The sequence below is a fragment of the Xenopus tropicalis genome, chromosome 2, assembly GCF_000004195.4.
Source record: "Xenopus tropicalis strain Nigerian chromosome 2, UCB_Xtro_10.0, whole genome shotgun sequence".
Classification (NCBI taxonomy): Eukaryota; Metazoa; Chordata; class Amphibia; order Anura; family Pipidae; genus Xenopus; species Xenopus tropicalis.
The window spans coordinates 163,358,545-163,373,970 of NC_030678.2; the positions used below are offsets into that span (position 1 = coordinate 163,358,545).

General features: G+C 40.5%; 1 protein-coding gene across 1 annotated transcript in view; it reads right to left on the reverse strand.

The window, feature by feature from the left end:
* cntn5 (contactin 5) overlaps window positions 1–15,426 on the reverse strand; it is a 778,158-nt gene that overhangs the window by 368,471 nt on the left and 394,261 nt on the right. The window lies entirely within an intron of this gene.

Genomic DNA, 15,426 nt, shown 5'->3' on the forward strand with positions numbered 1-15,426 from the left:
GTATCCAAGGAAGATCATATTTCTAAAAAATATGTTTGTGTGGTTGCCTTTAGAATCTGGGTTACTTGTACATTTGCAATTTGTAAAGTGTTTGGGTGCACATAGAGCTGGGATATAGCCTGATAATGTGTGGTGAGTAGTGATGAGCAAATCTGCCGCGAAATGGCGAAAATGTCGTGCGGCAAAAAAAATTGTCGCCCACGACTATTCTTTTGTCACCCGCGGCTATTTTGTCACGCAGCTATTATTTTGTCGCCCGCGGCTATTATTTCGTCACGTGGCTATTCTTTTGACGCCCGCGGCTATTATTTCGTCACGTGGCTATTCTTTTGACGCCCGCGGCTATTATATTGTCGCCCGCGGCTATTATTTCGTCATGTGGCTATTCTTTTGATGCCCGCAGCTATTATATTGTCGCCCGCGGCTATTATTTCGTCGTGTGTCTATTATTTCATTGCGTGCAGCTATTATTTTGTCGCGCGGCTATTCTTTTGTCACCCGCGGCTATTCTTTTGTGGGCGTGCAGCGAATTTTTCCACGGCAAATTTTTTCATCCATTCACCGCGAATCCATGCCTGGTGAAACATTTTGCCCATCACTAGTGGTGAGAATTTTTTTGCCAGGCATGTATTCTCTGCTAAATTCCACATTTCATCATTGGCGATATTTTTTTTTTTGCGAAACTGCCACAAGTGGGATGAAAAAAGTTGCGATTAGTGATAAGCGAATCTGTCCCATTTTGCTGAAAAATTAGCAAAATGGGGAAAATGTTGTGTGTCAAAAATTGTCACGCATGACAATACACGCTACAATACATTGGATGCATGACAATACGTTTGACACGCAACAATTCTTTTGATGAGAGAAACAATTCTTTTTGACGCAAGATAATTCTTTTGGCATGCAACAATTCTTTTGACGCTCGCAACAATTCCTTTGCTGCGGAAAAATCCACCAATGGTGAAATGCGGAAATTTTTTCGCTCATCACCAGTCGCGGTCACATCAAAAAAAGTCACACACATCAAAGAAAATTGTACACATCAAAATAGTTGTGCGGTAGCCCCATTTCGTGAATGAAGCCACATTTTGCAAATTTTTCATCAGTTTGGAAAATTCTTCAGTGAAGGGAACCAGGACAGATTCACTCATTGCTACTGCTGTTGCACAACATTCACAGAACATCATATTGCTGCCGGGGGTTTTAACTGGAACTCCAGAGCTGAATTTATATTTCTGAAATAGATCACATGCATGCATATCACATGATCATAGGAATGCCCATTAGTGATGAGGGATGATCTGTCCCGTTTCGCCATAAAATTCGCGGAATGGCACAAAAATTCATGAAACGGCAAAAAATTTGCAAAACACATTTGTTGCGCAATTTTTTTTGTCGTCCGCATCTTTTTTTTTGTCGCCCACCCGTTTTTTTACGCAACCGCACCCTTTTTGTGATGCGACCGCACTCTTTTTTGACACAACTGTGGCCAAATTGACGGGACCGCTCCCAATTTGACATGCAAGAAAACATTTACGAGCAGTGAATTTTTCTGTTGCAAATTTTCGCAGAGGTTTTGCGAAACAATTCACCTATGATGAAATGCGGAAATTTGCTGCAAATCCATGCCTGGCGAAAAAATTCGCTCATCACTAATGCCCATAGATCACGGTCATTCCGATGTGAAAATTAAAATGTGCCATAACTATAAGCTTACCAAAAACCCCTCTTGTCAATCTATGGCATACATTGATCCATTATTAATGATGAGAGAAATTATTAGCCGGGCATGGACTCGCAGCAAATTTCCGCGTTTCGCCATTGGCAGACTGTTTTGTGAAACGGGCATCAAAATTCACCTTCTAAAAATTGGCTGCATGACAAAAAAAATGTTGGGCGTATTCAAAAACTGCCAAAAAACATTTTTTTATACACGTGTCAAAAATACAAGCACAACATTTTCACCGTTTCGCAAACCTTTTGAAAGATTTCCGACATTTTCTGCGAAGCGAATTGGGACAGATTCGCCCATCACTATTGGGGGCCCCTGCTTTACAACAATCCACTGTAAATATTCTCACATTACAGATACTGTAGCTGTAGATACCTAATCCCTGACAGATTCAGCTACCTAAGTAACCACTGATTGGGTTTCAGCATGAATCTGAGTTTTAACCAAAAGGGTTTTATTATATAACTACAAAAAATCGGTTCACGTACAGACACAATTTTGCCATTCCTTGTAATTGTGTCTGGGAGAATAACAATAATCACATCGCTTAGTTATGCTGCCTTCTCTTGGCCGAGTGACAAAACCAAGGTTAAGGGCTGTGAAAAGTTTACATGGATATCTCACTTGGGCATTTTTATTTTTTCCAATTTACTTTCAACCTTTGTTTATTGCTGAATGTGATCTTTAAGGAAGGACTCTGCTGACCAAATTATCTGGCTTTGTTACTTGCGCACATTGAACAAGGCAGCTGAGACGGAGTCCTGTTGGGGTTTATATGTTGTCGGTAACAAAGACTAAGGTAACAAATCATAGAGACGATGCATGAAGCAGTCAGCTATGTAGGATCTAGGACCTATTCAATATGTCTGCCTTTAGTGAAATATCTTAAATGGTTAATACAATTATTACGCATAGGAATTTCCACTTACAAATGATGATAACACGAGCTGTATTATCTATGCTGACACCATATTATAAGGCTCATATAACTTTCCATGCACAAATATAATAAATTCCTTTATATCCACAAATGTATTTAAGAATGAATTAGTTGCAAATATTTATCCGTACGGTGTAGGAGAGGGTTTGCACAGTAATGTGAGTCTTGGGGTATTTAAATAAATCCACCCATACTGCTAAGAGCTGGAGCTATTGCTGATAGTGTGTCTACAATCTCATATCTTAAAGAGCCAATATACCCTTATAATTATAATTTCCTGCTGAATTTTGCTTAATACCATACTAAGTACTGCTATGAAGAGTTCCATTTAGGGCCCCCCCAAAAAAGTCATGTCCACAATGATGTTAGACTACTAGATGAGGCCTCCTTTGGCTATTTGTTTTTGTGCAGCTCTGTTCCACAGCCAGACCCTTCCCTCTCTGTTTTTTTCTGCATGTCTCAAGTTGCTTTCTTGTCTCACTTGATATTTCTTCATCAATTGCAGTCATATTGCTTCCTAGGTCCACAGAAAAACTGCTGAGGCTTTCAAGGGGGCCATCTTAGCAAGTGTTATTTGCCCTTACAAACCCATCAGGTTTCCCCAGAGCGGCATGACCACTTGGTCAATAATTTCCTGATTGTGGCCGGTCTCTTGTTATTGGCTTATTTGCCAATGAGATGAAATCCACCAGAACTACCCTTCCACTGGCAAGTCCTGCACAGATTTTCATGTAGATACTGCAATGAGACTCTTCTTCCCCCCTCAAATATGCTAAAATTCTGGAAACCCAACCAAGGGCCACCCTTGAGTGTTGAAGACCACTTAACTTAATACATCTGTGGTAATCCTAACCAAGTGCCAATCTTGAATGTTGAGGCCCACTTTACAAACCCCAGAATAAATAAAACCTATATTTAAAACCTATATTTATATAAAACCTATATTTAAAATATATTTTACCTCCTTGCGTGTCAAATTTACCATGTAATTAATGACAACTTTTATAATTGCTCCTCTATCTTCTTGTTCTATGCTGATAACCAATACTTATCACCTCCCTGATTTATCCCTATGTGTTCTAATAGTTCCCTTTCTGCACCTGGTATCTGAGGGTCACTGAATTTCAGCACCCATCAAGTTTTATATGGAGGTGTATGCTGGGGCAAGAGGTCAGAAGCTGGTCACACATACATCCTCTATAATAGTGATCCCCAACCTGTGGCTCAGGGGCAACATGTTGCTCCCCAACCCCTTGGATGTTGCTCTCAGTGGCCTCAAACCAGGTAGTTATGTTTAAATTCCTGACTTGGGGGCAAGTCTTGGTTGAATAAAAAGATTTCCTACCAAATAAAGCCCCTGTAAGCTGATAGGGTGCATAGAGGCCCCTAATAGCCAATCACAGCCCTTATTTGGCACCTCCATGAACTTTTATGGTGCTTGTGTTGCTCTCCAAGTCTTTTTACATTTGATTTTGGCTCATGAGTAAGAAAGTTTGGGGACCCCTGCTCTATGATGTTAGTTAGACATGTTAGTTAGACATGCACCCTTGAACATCAAGGGTCTCCAAACCACACTATCAAAATCATATGCCAGAAATAATGTGCATTGTGTAAATTATGTCAATGGAAACTGTCTATGTGTATAATTATATACATACTCGTACTAAATATATCCTGGTGTCCTGGGACATGTAATCCAGTGGCTGTTTGTAACTGATAAAATGGATAACAGATATACTGTTGATTTCAGGGTCAAACTTAAGAGTTTGTATCAGAAACTTTTTTAATTTCACTTTCTTGGAATCTGTCTCATAGTGCGCAAGCTGAATGAACATTTGTGTTTCTAAGAAATCATCTCAGCATTTCTGTTCAAAATATTTCTATAACTGAGCTTCCATTAATATTTGTTTATGAACAGACAGCATCCCACCGCGTTGTGGAATAACAGCGCAAAACAAACTGACAAATGATGAATGGGAGAAAACAAGAGTCACAGAGGGCAGCTATTGCAGTATCTCACATAAAGATACAAGGGACACAAACACCTTCTGAAGGCCGGTGCTTCTGACCCCGGTGCAGTTGGACTTGCTTTGTCATTTATAACTTTTCGGCAAAAATACACTTTTTCTACTCAAAATATATGTTTATCTACTCAAAAATAAAATTCATAGAGGAAATAGCACCATACAGCAAAGTCTGTCAAATAAGAATTGGTTTACTTTCTTTTCTGCACTTATTTATTTAGGGTGTCATATCCTCCTTATTGCAGCGAGCGAGGACTCTGCAGTAGGCACCCAGGATGATGGATCGGTGAGTCCAAGGGAGGCCCATTTATCAACATTCTCATCATTGTTTTAGAGGTTTTTGAAACCAGGACTAAACTCATTTTCCCTAAAACCACGGAAGACCACAGCCTCTTGAAAATAGCACGAATGAAAAAAAGACTCAAAAAATTTTGAAAAATGGCAATTTTTGCTATAGTGTTGCACAAATCAAAGCATCAGAAAACCTCTAGGAAAGGAGGAATATCTTCCAGTCGTAAAAAAGGACACCAGCCATTGACTCAAAAAATAAAGAAAAAGCAAACTCGTACCACGTTCAATATATACAAATTATCAAGGTAATGATTTACCTTGAGACTTTAATGAGACTTCCAGCAACTAAAGGAAATTATAAAGTGATTTTGAGTAATCATATCCAAATGAAATAATGACCCGGGTGTATTTACAACACTGAGTTCAGGCAGTAAAGTGAAATAGAAAGTCAAATGAAAAACGTCCCAAAGGTTAAAGAACTCACCGCTAGTGATGAGCAAAATGTTTCGGCAAAAAATTGCCATGCGTCCAAAAATTGTCGCGGGCGTCAAAAGAATAGTTGCAGGCATCAAAATAAATAGCCGCGGCGTTTAAATAAATAATTGCAGCATCAAAATAGTAGTTGTGTGTCAAAAAATTAGTCGCGGGCACCAAAAAAATAACTGCGGGCAACAATTTTTTTTTTACGTGCGTCATTTTCACCGTTGTGCAAATTTTCCGCCGCTTTGCAAATCTTTTGAAAGATTTGTGAATTTTCCGGCGAAGCGAAATGGGACAGATTCGCTTATCACTACTCACCGCTGTCAATAGGTGGTCTGGGTGCCAAAGCCCTGAACCCGTAGTTTGAAGAGGTAAGCAAAATGGACACAAAAAAGAAAATGGCTTTGTCCGCACACCTGGACTATCCATGGAAGTCAATTAAAATCCAAATTTATTTGTTCATTTAAAAGAACAGAGTGCATAAGCACACTTAATCCTAGGCATTAGCCATTGAATACTACATGACCCTTACAGCTTTTAGATGGCATATTTTTTCTTTCGATTTTGTAGCGAAAACTTTTTCACCTTTTTTTTGTGACAAAATTGTATTTTTGTGCACAAAAATACGAATCGTGAAAAAAAATCTGAACTTTGGTAACTGTCCCACTTAGTAATGTGAATATGCATTGCTCATTGTCTGCTAGTAGGAATGTAGCGAACCTCAAAAAAAAAGTTCGCGAACTTACGCCAAAAAGTGCGAATATTCGCGAAATTTGCGAACCCCATAGACTTCAACAGGAACGCGAACTTTAGAACCTAGAAAAGCCATTTCTGGCCAGAAAACTGGTTTTAAAGTTGTGGGGTGCCACGACCTGGACAGTGGCATGCAGGAGGGGGATCAAGGGCAAAAATTTCTCTGAAAAATACTTTGTTGACACAGCGTTGCGTAAAAACGCAAGCTATTCCTATGTATACGCAAAGGCAGCTGGCAGACCTAGCGGAAATACGCTGCGTTTTTTGCTATTTCGCGCTATTAGCACCATGGAAACGTGATTTGCTGAAAAACGCCATGTGTGGCTTGTGCGGCGTTTTTAGGCCGAGAAAAAACGCGGCGGAAAAACGCCACGCGAACCCAAATTGAGAACATACGCAAAAAGCTCGCGAACTTGTGAACACCCGATGTTCGCGCGAATTAGTTCGCCGGCGAACAGTTCGCTACATCTCTATCTGCTAGACTTTTCCCCAGCTTTGGCTTTTATGTGCAAATGAAGATCAACTCTTCGAACCTGTCCATAACGTGCAAATGAGGAGAGGTCTCACCACTGACCTACACTTAACAAAAAAGCAGATTTTTCCATAGCAGCTTCTGCAAAAACAAAAGATGAATCATTAAGATGAATGAATGTGCATGGCTCCCAGCCTCACATCATCAGTTATAACTGATCTATGAAAAATCTGAAAATTAAATGTTCACCTTTTCTCCCATCTCTTTGCAACGCTCCCATCAAAGGGAACTAATCATTCCATTTCAATTGCTTAGGTTTTAGAATGACATTGTTATGTATGACAAGTACAAAATGAAGGTTTGGTTACTTAGCCTTTTGTCCTTCACATAAATCAAGGTACGAAGATAGATACAAGACAAAATGGATTTAGTATTTTGTCAATTGTTTTTTATTTTTTTTTATTTTGCTTTCTGTGAATAGGATGCTAGCAGATAGAAGGACATTACGTGGGCACACAACACAAGTAGAGATAAGCAAATGGATTCATCCCAAATTGAGTACTTTATGGCTTACGGGGGAAGAAGTGGATACAAAAAATCTGTAGTTAAGTGCAAAGTGCATTGACAGGGGTTGCAGGCCAGCCCTGATCTTACCGCCTACCCTAGGGCAGACACATCGATCCTCTGCAGCTCCCTAACTTGCCTGAATAATATCTCCAAGTCTTTATGCTTTCAATGCAGAAACCTGCAGCAATTCTGAAACAGAAGAAGGTATTTCACCTATTCTTGCCCTTTTCACACTGGCTTGGAGGCTGTAAATGACCTCTTTTGTGTCTAAACCTTACATTTAAATTTTCTATCATCAACAGAGACAGCAACTTTCAGGTAATGGTGTAAACTTATATACAGCTCATTAATAGAGACAATTTCCATATTCACATACACATAAAGTACAGGTATGAGATCTCTTATCCGGAAACCCTGATTAAGGAAAGCCCATCTCCCATTGGCTCCATTTTAATCAATTAATTCAGAATGTTAAAACCGATTTCCTTTTTCTCTGTAATAATAAAACAGTACCTGTACTTGATCCCAACTAAGATATAATTACCCCTTATTGGGGCAGAACAGCCCTATTGGGTTTATTTAATGGTTAAATGATTCCCTTTTCTCTGTAATAATAAAACAGTACCTGTACTTGATCCCAACTAAGATATAATTACCCCTTATTGGGGCAGAACAGCCCTATTGGGTTTATTTAATGGTTAAATGATTCCCTTTTCTCTGTAATAACAAAACAGTACCTGTACTTGATCCCAACTAAGATATAATTACCCTTTATTGGGGGCAGAACAGCCCTATTGGGTTTATTTCATGGTTAAATGATTCCCTTTTCTCTGTAATAATAAAACAGTACCTGTACTTGATCCCAACAAAGATATAATTACCCCCTTATTGGGGGCAGAACAGCCCTATTGGGTTTATTTCATGGTTAAATGATTCCCTTTTCCCTGTAATAATAAAACAGTACCTGTACTTGATCCCAACTAAGATATAATTACCCCTTATTGGGGGCAGAACAGCCCTATTGGGTTTATTTCATGGTTAAATGATTCCCTTTTCCCTGTAATAATAAAACAGTACCTGTACTTGATCCCAACTAAGATATAATTACCCCTTATTGGGGGCAGAACAGCCCTATTGGGTTTATTTAATGTTTAAATGATTCCCTTTTCTCTGTAATAATAAAACAGTACCTGTACTTGATCCCAACTAAGATCTAATTACCCCTTATTGGGGCAGAACAGCCCTATTGGGTTTATTTAACCCTTTAAGTGCCAAGGGACGTAGATTCTACGTCCCAGGTACCAAGGGACCAAAGTGCCATGGGACGTAGAATCTACGTCCAATGGCACTGTCGGGTTTACAAGCGCTGCGCTCACTTTTAAAGCAGCGCAGCGCTTGTAAACCCCTCAGATCCCCCTAGGCAACGAGCAGAGTAAGACATACTCACCGATCCGGTCCCCCAGCCGCACCGATCGGTCCCTCCAGCCAATGACAGCAGTGGGCACGCGTTGATGACGTGTCCACTGCTGTCCCTTTAAATAGCGCCGCCTACTGTCGGCTCCCTCACTCCTGCTGCGCACGTTGGACAAGATGGAGCTCCCCTGCTGCCTTCCTGCTGGATTGATCGCCCCTGATCGCCTCTGATCGCCTGCCTGCCTTGGGTAAGCTGAACTACAACTCTCTACCACTGTTTATTTTGCTTATTTCTATCTCAACTGTCTAAAAATTTTTTTTTTTTTTTTTTAATTTTTTCTTCTATCTTTGTCATTATTACACTTTTGTACACATACACACTTATTTACAACTTTCCCAAGCACACACAGACACTTACACACACACTTACACTTTTTTCTTTTCTTTTCTTTCTTTCTTTGCTTTCTCTGGCAGTCTTTTTTTTTTTACTAAAACTTTATTTCTGATCTTGCTCTATAATTATCTGATTTATTTGGTTGCATTTTAGTGTTTTTTTGGCATTTTCATAATTGATTTCTGTTTTTGAATTATTCTATTGCACTGTAACTTTTTTATTGCTATTGGGTGCTGAATTTGCAGTGACGTTGGTGGATCCAGGGCTCTGACCACCAATTTCATTGCAATTATTGTTCTTCTGTTGGTTTAGGTGGTTTTATTGGATTTTACTGATTTTATGGTGTTTTATCTTTGCATTGTTCTTTGTGTGTTTAGTGCCCCCAAAAAGGTTGCTTTTGCAGTGACATTGGTGGATCCAGGGCTCTTACCGATTTCATTGCAACTATTGTTCTTTGATTGCTTTTAGTGGTTTTATTCCATTTTAACTTCATTTGATTTCAGTTGTTCTAGAAAGGTCCAGAGGTGCTAAGATTGTTCTGGTAGTTTCTATTGCCAAGGGTTAGGCTGATGCCACACATGGCGTAGGGCTGATTTTTTCAGCAAGTGGAAAAACGCTTGCCGAAAATTCAGCCCTACGCTTGCTACTTGTGCCTGCACCCGAATGAATGGGATACGCTCGGGTGCAGGCACATGTAGCCGATATACGCATGAAAACGCGAGACTTTGCATTCTCACACGTTTTCATGCGTATATCGGCTACATGTGCCTGCACCCGAGCGTATCCCATTCATTCGGGTGCAGGCAAAAAAAAAGGGGTGCATAGAGTGCAGCCCCAATATTATGCATTTTCAGGTTTGGTGGCCATGTACTTATGCGCAACCAGACATAGGTATCGTTTTATTCAGGGGAACTTGCAGATTGATGGTTAGTAAGTTTTTGGTAGTTGCCATGGAGATTTTGGGGAGAAATCTAGGTTTTTTTATCTGGTTTTTCCTTGATTTCTGACCAAAATCTAGGGTTGTATCTGGTTTTTCCTTGATTTCTGACCAAAGCGCTGACTTCTGCAAGGGACTGCGGCCACAATTTTCCATGTAGAAAGAGAAGAATGGTGTCTCTGAATAGCTGAAGGTGTGCACTTTTTGTAAATATATAGATTGTGGGGGTTATCTCACAGGTAGGGGGGATTAACACTGAAAAACTGCAGGTAGTGCACATAGAGCGCAGCCCCCAAAATTTCAACTGAAATTGCCCTTATGCATTGCCCCTGTTTTGGGGCATTTGGTGGCCACGTCTTTACGTGCACCCATACATATGGGGTATCGTTTTATTCAGGGGAACTTGCAGATTGAGGTTTAGTAAGTTTTTGGTAGTTGCCATGGAGATTTTGGGGAGAAATCTAGGTTTTTTATCTGGTTTTTCCTTGATTTCTGACCAAAGCGCTGACTTCTGCAAGGGACTGGGGCCACAATTTTTCATGTAGAAAGAGGAGAGTGGTGTCTCTGAATAGCTGAAGGTGTGCACTTTTCAGAAATATATAGTTTGCGGGGGTTATTTCACAGGTATGGGGGTGTTTAGACTAAATAACTGCAGATAGAGCACAGCCCCCCCTTATGCATTGCCCCGGTTTGGGGGCATTTGGTGGCCACGTCTTTATGTGTACCCATACATATGGGGTATCGTTTTATTCAGGGGAACTTGCAGATTGAGGTTTAGTAAGTTTTTGGTAGTTGCCATGGAGATTTTGGGGAGAAATCTAGGTTTGTATCTGGTTTTTCCTTGATTTCTGACCAAAGCGCTGACTTCTGCAAGGGACTGCGGCCACAATTTTCCATGTAGAAAGAGAAGAATGGTGTCTCTGAATAGCTGAAGGTGTGCACTTTTCGTAAATATATAGATTGTGGGGGTTATCTCACAGGTAGGGGGGGTTAACACTGAAAAACTGCAGGTAGTACACATAGAGCGCAGCCCCCAAAATTTCAACTGAAATTGCCCTTATGCATTGCCCCTGTTTTGGGGCATTTGGTGGCCACGTCTTTACGTGCACCCATACATATGGGGTATCGTTTTATTCAGGGGAACTTGCAAATTGAGGTTTAGTAAGTTTTTGGTAGTTGCCATGGAGATTTTGGGGAGAAATCTAGGTTTTTTATCTGGTTTTTCCTTGATTTCTGACCAAAGCGCTGACTTCTGCAAGGGACTGCGGCCACAATTTTTCATGTAGAAAGAGGAGAGTGGCGTCTCTGAATAGCTGAAGGTGTGCACTTTTCAGAAATATATAGTTTGCGGGGGTTATTTCACAGGTATGGGGGTGTTTAGACTAAATAACTGCAGGTAGAGCATATAGAGCACAGCCCCCCCTTATGCATTGCCCCGGTTTGGGGGCATTTGGTGGCCACGTCTTTATGTGTACCCATACATATGGGGTATCGTTTTATTCAGGGGAACTTGCAGATTGAGGTTTAGTAAGTTTTTGGTAGTTGCCATGGAGATTTTGGGGAGAAATCTAGGTTTGTATCTGGTTTTTCCTTGATTTCTGACCAAAGCGCTGACTTCTGCAAGGCACTGCGGCCACAATTTTCCATGTAGAAAGAGGAGAGTGGCGTCTCTGAATAGCTGAAGGTGTGCACTTTTCAGAAATATATAGTTTGCGGGGGTTATTTTACAGGTATGGGGGTGTTTAGACTAAATAACTGCAGGTAGAGCACAGCCCCCCCCCTTATGCATTGCCCCTGTTTGGGGGCATTTGGTGGCCACGTCTTTATGTGTACCCATACATATGGGGTATCGTTTTATTCAGGGGAACTTGCAGATTGAGGTTTAGTAAGTTTTTGGTAGTTGCCATGGAGATTTTGGGGAGAAATCTAGGTTTTTATCTGGTTTTTCCTTGATTTCTGACCAAAATCTAGGGTTGTATCTGGTTTTTCCTTGATTTCTGACCAAAGTGCTGACTTCTGCAAGGCACTGCGGCCACAATTTTCCATGTAGAAAGAGGAGAGTGGCGTCTCTGAATAGCTGAAGGTGTGCACTTTTCAGAAATATATAGTTTGCGGGGGTTATTTCACAGGTATGGGGGTGTTTAGACTAAATAACTGCAGATAGAGCACAGCCCCCCCTTATGCATTGCCCCTGTTTGGGGGCATTTGGTGGCCACGTCTTTATGTGTACCCATACATATGGGGTATCGTTTTATTCAGGGGAACTTGCAGATTGAGGTTTAGTAAGTTTTTGGTAGTTGCCATGGAGATTTTGGGGAGAAATCTAGGTTTTTATCTGGTTTTTCCTTGATTTCTGACCAAAGCGCTGACTTCTGCAAGGGACTGCGGCCACAATTTTCCATGTAGAAAGAGAAGAATGGTGTCTCTGAATAGCTGAAGGTGTGCACTTTTCGTAAATATATAGATTGTGGGGGTTATCTCACAGGTAGGGGGGGTTAACACTGAAAAACTGCAGGTAGTGCACATAGAGCGCAGCCCCCAAAATTTCAACTGAAATTGCCCTTATGCATTGCCCCTGTTTTGGGGCATTTGGTGGCCACGTCTTTATGTGCACCCATACATATGGGGTATCGTTTTATTCAGGGGAACTTGCAGATTGATGTTTAGTAAGTTTTTGGTAGTTGCCATGGAGATTTTGGGGAGAAATCTAGGTTTTTATCTGGTTTTTCCTTGATTTCTAACCAAAGCGCTGACTTCTGCAAGGGACTGCGGCCACAATTTTCCATGTAGAAAGAGAAGAATGGTGTCTCTGAATAGCTGAAGGTGTGCACTTTTCGTAAATATATAGATTGTGGGGGTTATCTCACAGGTAGGGGGGGTTAACACTGAAAAACTGCAGGTAGTGCACATAGAGCGCAGCCCCCAAAATTTCAACTGAAATTGCCCTTATGCATTGCCCCTGTTTTGGGGCATTTGGTGGCCACGTCTTTATGTGCACCCATACATATGGGGTATCGTTTTATTCAGGGGAACTTGCAGATTGATGTTTAGTAAGTTTTTGGTAGTTGCCATGGAGATTTTGGGGAGAAATCCTAGGTTTTTATCTGGTTTTTCCTTGATTTCTGACCAAAATCTAGGGTTGGATCTGGTTTTTCCTTGATTTCTGACCAAAGCGCTGACTTCTGCAAGGGACTGCGGCCACAATTTTCCATGTAGAAAGAGAAGAATGGTGTCTCTGAATAGCTGAAGGTGTGCACTTTTCGTAAATATATAGATTGTGGGGGTTATCTCACAGGTAGGGGGGGTTATCACTGAAAAACTGCAGGTAGTGCACATAGAGCGCAGCCTCCAAAATTTCAACTGAAATTGCCCTTATGCATTGCCCCTGTTTTGGGGCATTTGGTGGCCACGTCTTTATGTGCACCCATACATATAGGGTATCGTTTTATTCAGGGGAACTTGCAGATTGATGGTTAGTAAGTTTTTGGTAGTTGCCATGGAGATTTTGGGGAGAAATCTAGGTTTGTATCTAGTTTTTCCTTGATTTCTGACCAAAGCGCTAACTTCTGCAAGGGACTGCGGCCACAATTTTCCATGTAGAAAGAGAAGAGTGGTGTCTCTGAATAGCTGAAGGTGTGCACTTTTCGGAAATATATAGATTGTGGGGGTTTTCTCACAGGTAGGGGGGGTTATCAATGAAAAACTGCAGGTAGTGCACATAGAGCGCAGCCCCCAAAATTTCAACTGAAATTGCCCTTATGCATTGCCCCTGTTTTGGGGCATTTGGTGGCCACGTCTTTATGTGCACCCATACATATGGGGTATCGTTTTATTCAGGGGAACTTGCAGATCGATGTTTAGTAAGTTTTTGGTAGTTGCCATGGAGATTTTGGGGAGAAATCTAGGTTTTTTATCTGGTTTTTCCTTGATTTCTGACCAAAGCGCTTACTTCTGCAAGGGACTGCGGCCACAATTTTCCATGTAGAAAGAGAAGAGTGGTGTCTCTGAATAGCTGAAGGTGTGCACTTTTCAGAAATATATAGTTTGTGGGGGTTATTTCACAGGTAGGGGGGGTTAACACTGAAAAACTGCAGGAAGTGCACATAGAGCGCAGCCCCCACATTTTTAGCTGTAATTGCCCTTGTGCATTGCCCCTGCTTTGGAGTGTTTGGTGCCCATGTCTTTATGTGCACCCATACATATGGGGCATCATTTTATTCAGGAGGAGTTTGTCTTTCAAATATGCCTTTGTTAGAAAATTTTTATGAGATTTTTTTTTGTCAAATCCACATTTGATCATGCGTCCAAGTTTACGTTTTAGAAAAAAAAAAACTGACAAAAGGTATTTGGCTTTTGAGTGAAAACTACATTGCACCTAGAAACCTGAAGGTCTGTAGTTTCTAAAGATACCAAACATGAGGGGATATTTTAGATTTACATATAAGTTATGCTGCATTACCTGTTACAAGCGCTTTTCTGCTTTGTTCTGGTGTGATATTGTACTAAGTATTGCTTTAGTTTGGGGGTTACTTCTGGACAGGAACTGTGGGGTACCACCACATATTTGGTATCGTTGGAATTGGGAGTATTAGGGCTTTTACAAACAATAAAAAAAAGTGAGTAAAATTAACTTTTCTATGGAAAAAAACCTCAAAATATACAGAAATTTTTCATAATTTTATTTTTTTTTACATATTTCACCCAAAATACACATCATATCTCCAGAAAAGTTATAAAATTTGGTATGTATGTCGAAGCCCAATTAGTGACGAAAAAAACGATATATAATTTCCCTAGTTTCGTGGAGGTTTTCCTACCAAAAAACATTGTTAAAGTGAATGAGTACAAAATGCTTAAAAAACGTCTGGCACTGGGGGGAACCGAAATGACGAATTCGGCTGGCACTTAAAGGGTTAATGGTTAAATGATTCCCTTTTCTCTGTAATAATAAAACAGTACCTGTACTTGATCCCAACTAAGATATAATTACCCCTTATTGGGGGCAGAACAATCCTATTGGGTTTATTTAATGGTTAAATGATTCCCTTTTCTCTGTAATAATAAAACAGTACCTGTACTTGATCCCAACTAAGATATAATTGCCCCTTATTGGGGGCAGAACAGCCCTATTGGGTTTATTTCATGGTTAAATGATTCCCTTTTCTCTGTAATAATAAAACAGTACCTGTACTTGATCCCAACTAAGATATAATTGCCCCTTATTGGGGGCAGAACAGCCCTATTGGGTTTATTTCATGGTTAAATGATTCCCTTTTCTCTGTAATAATAAAACAGTACCTGTACTTGATCCCAACTAAGATATAATTACCCCTTATTGGGGGCAGAACAGCCCTATTGGGTTTATTTCATGGTTAAATGATTCCCTTTTCTCTGTAATAATAAAACAGTACCTGTACTTGATC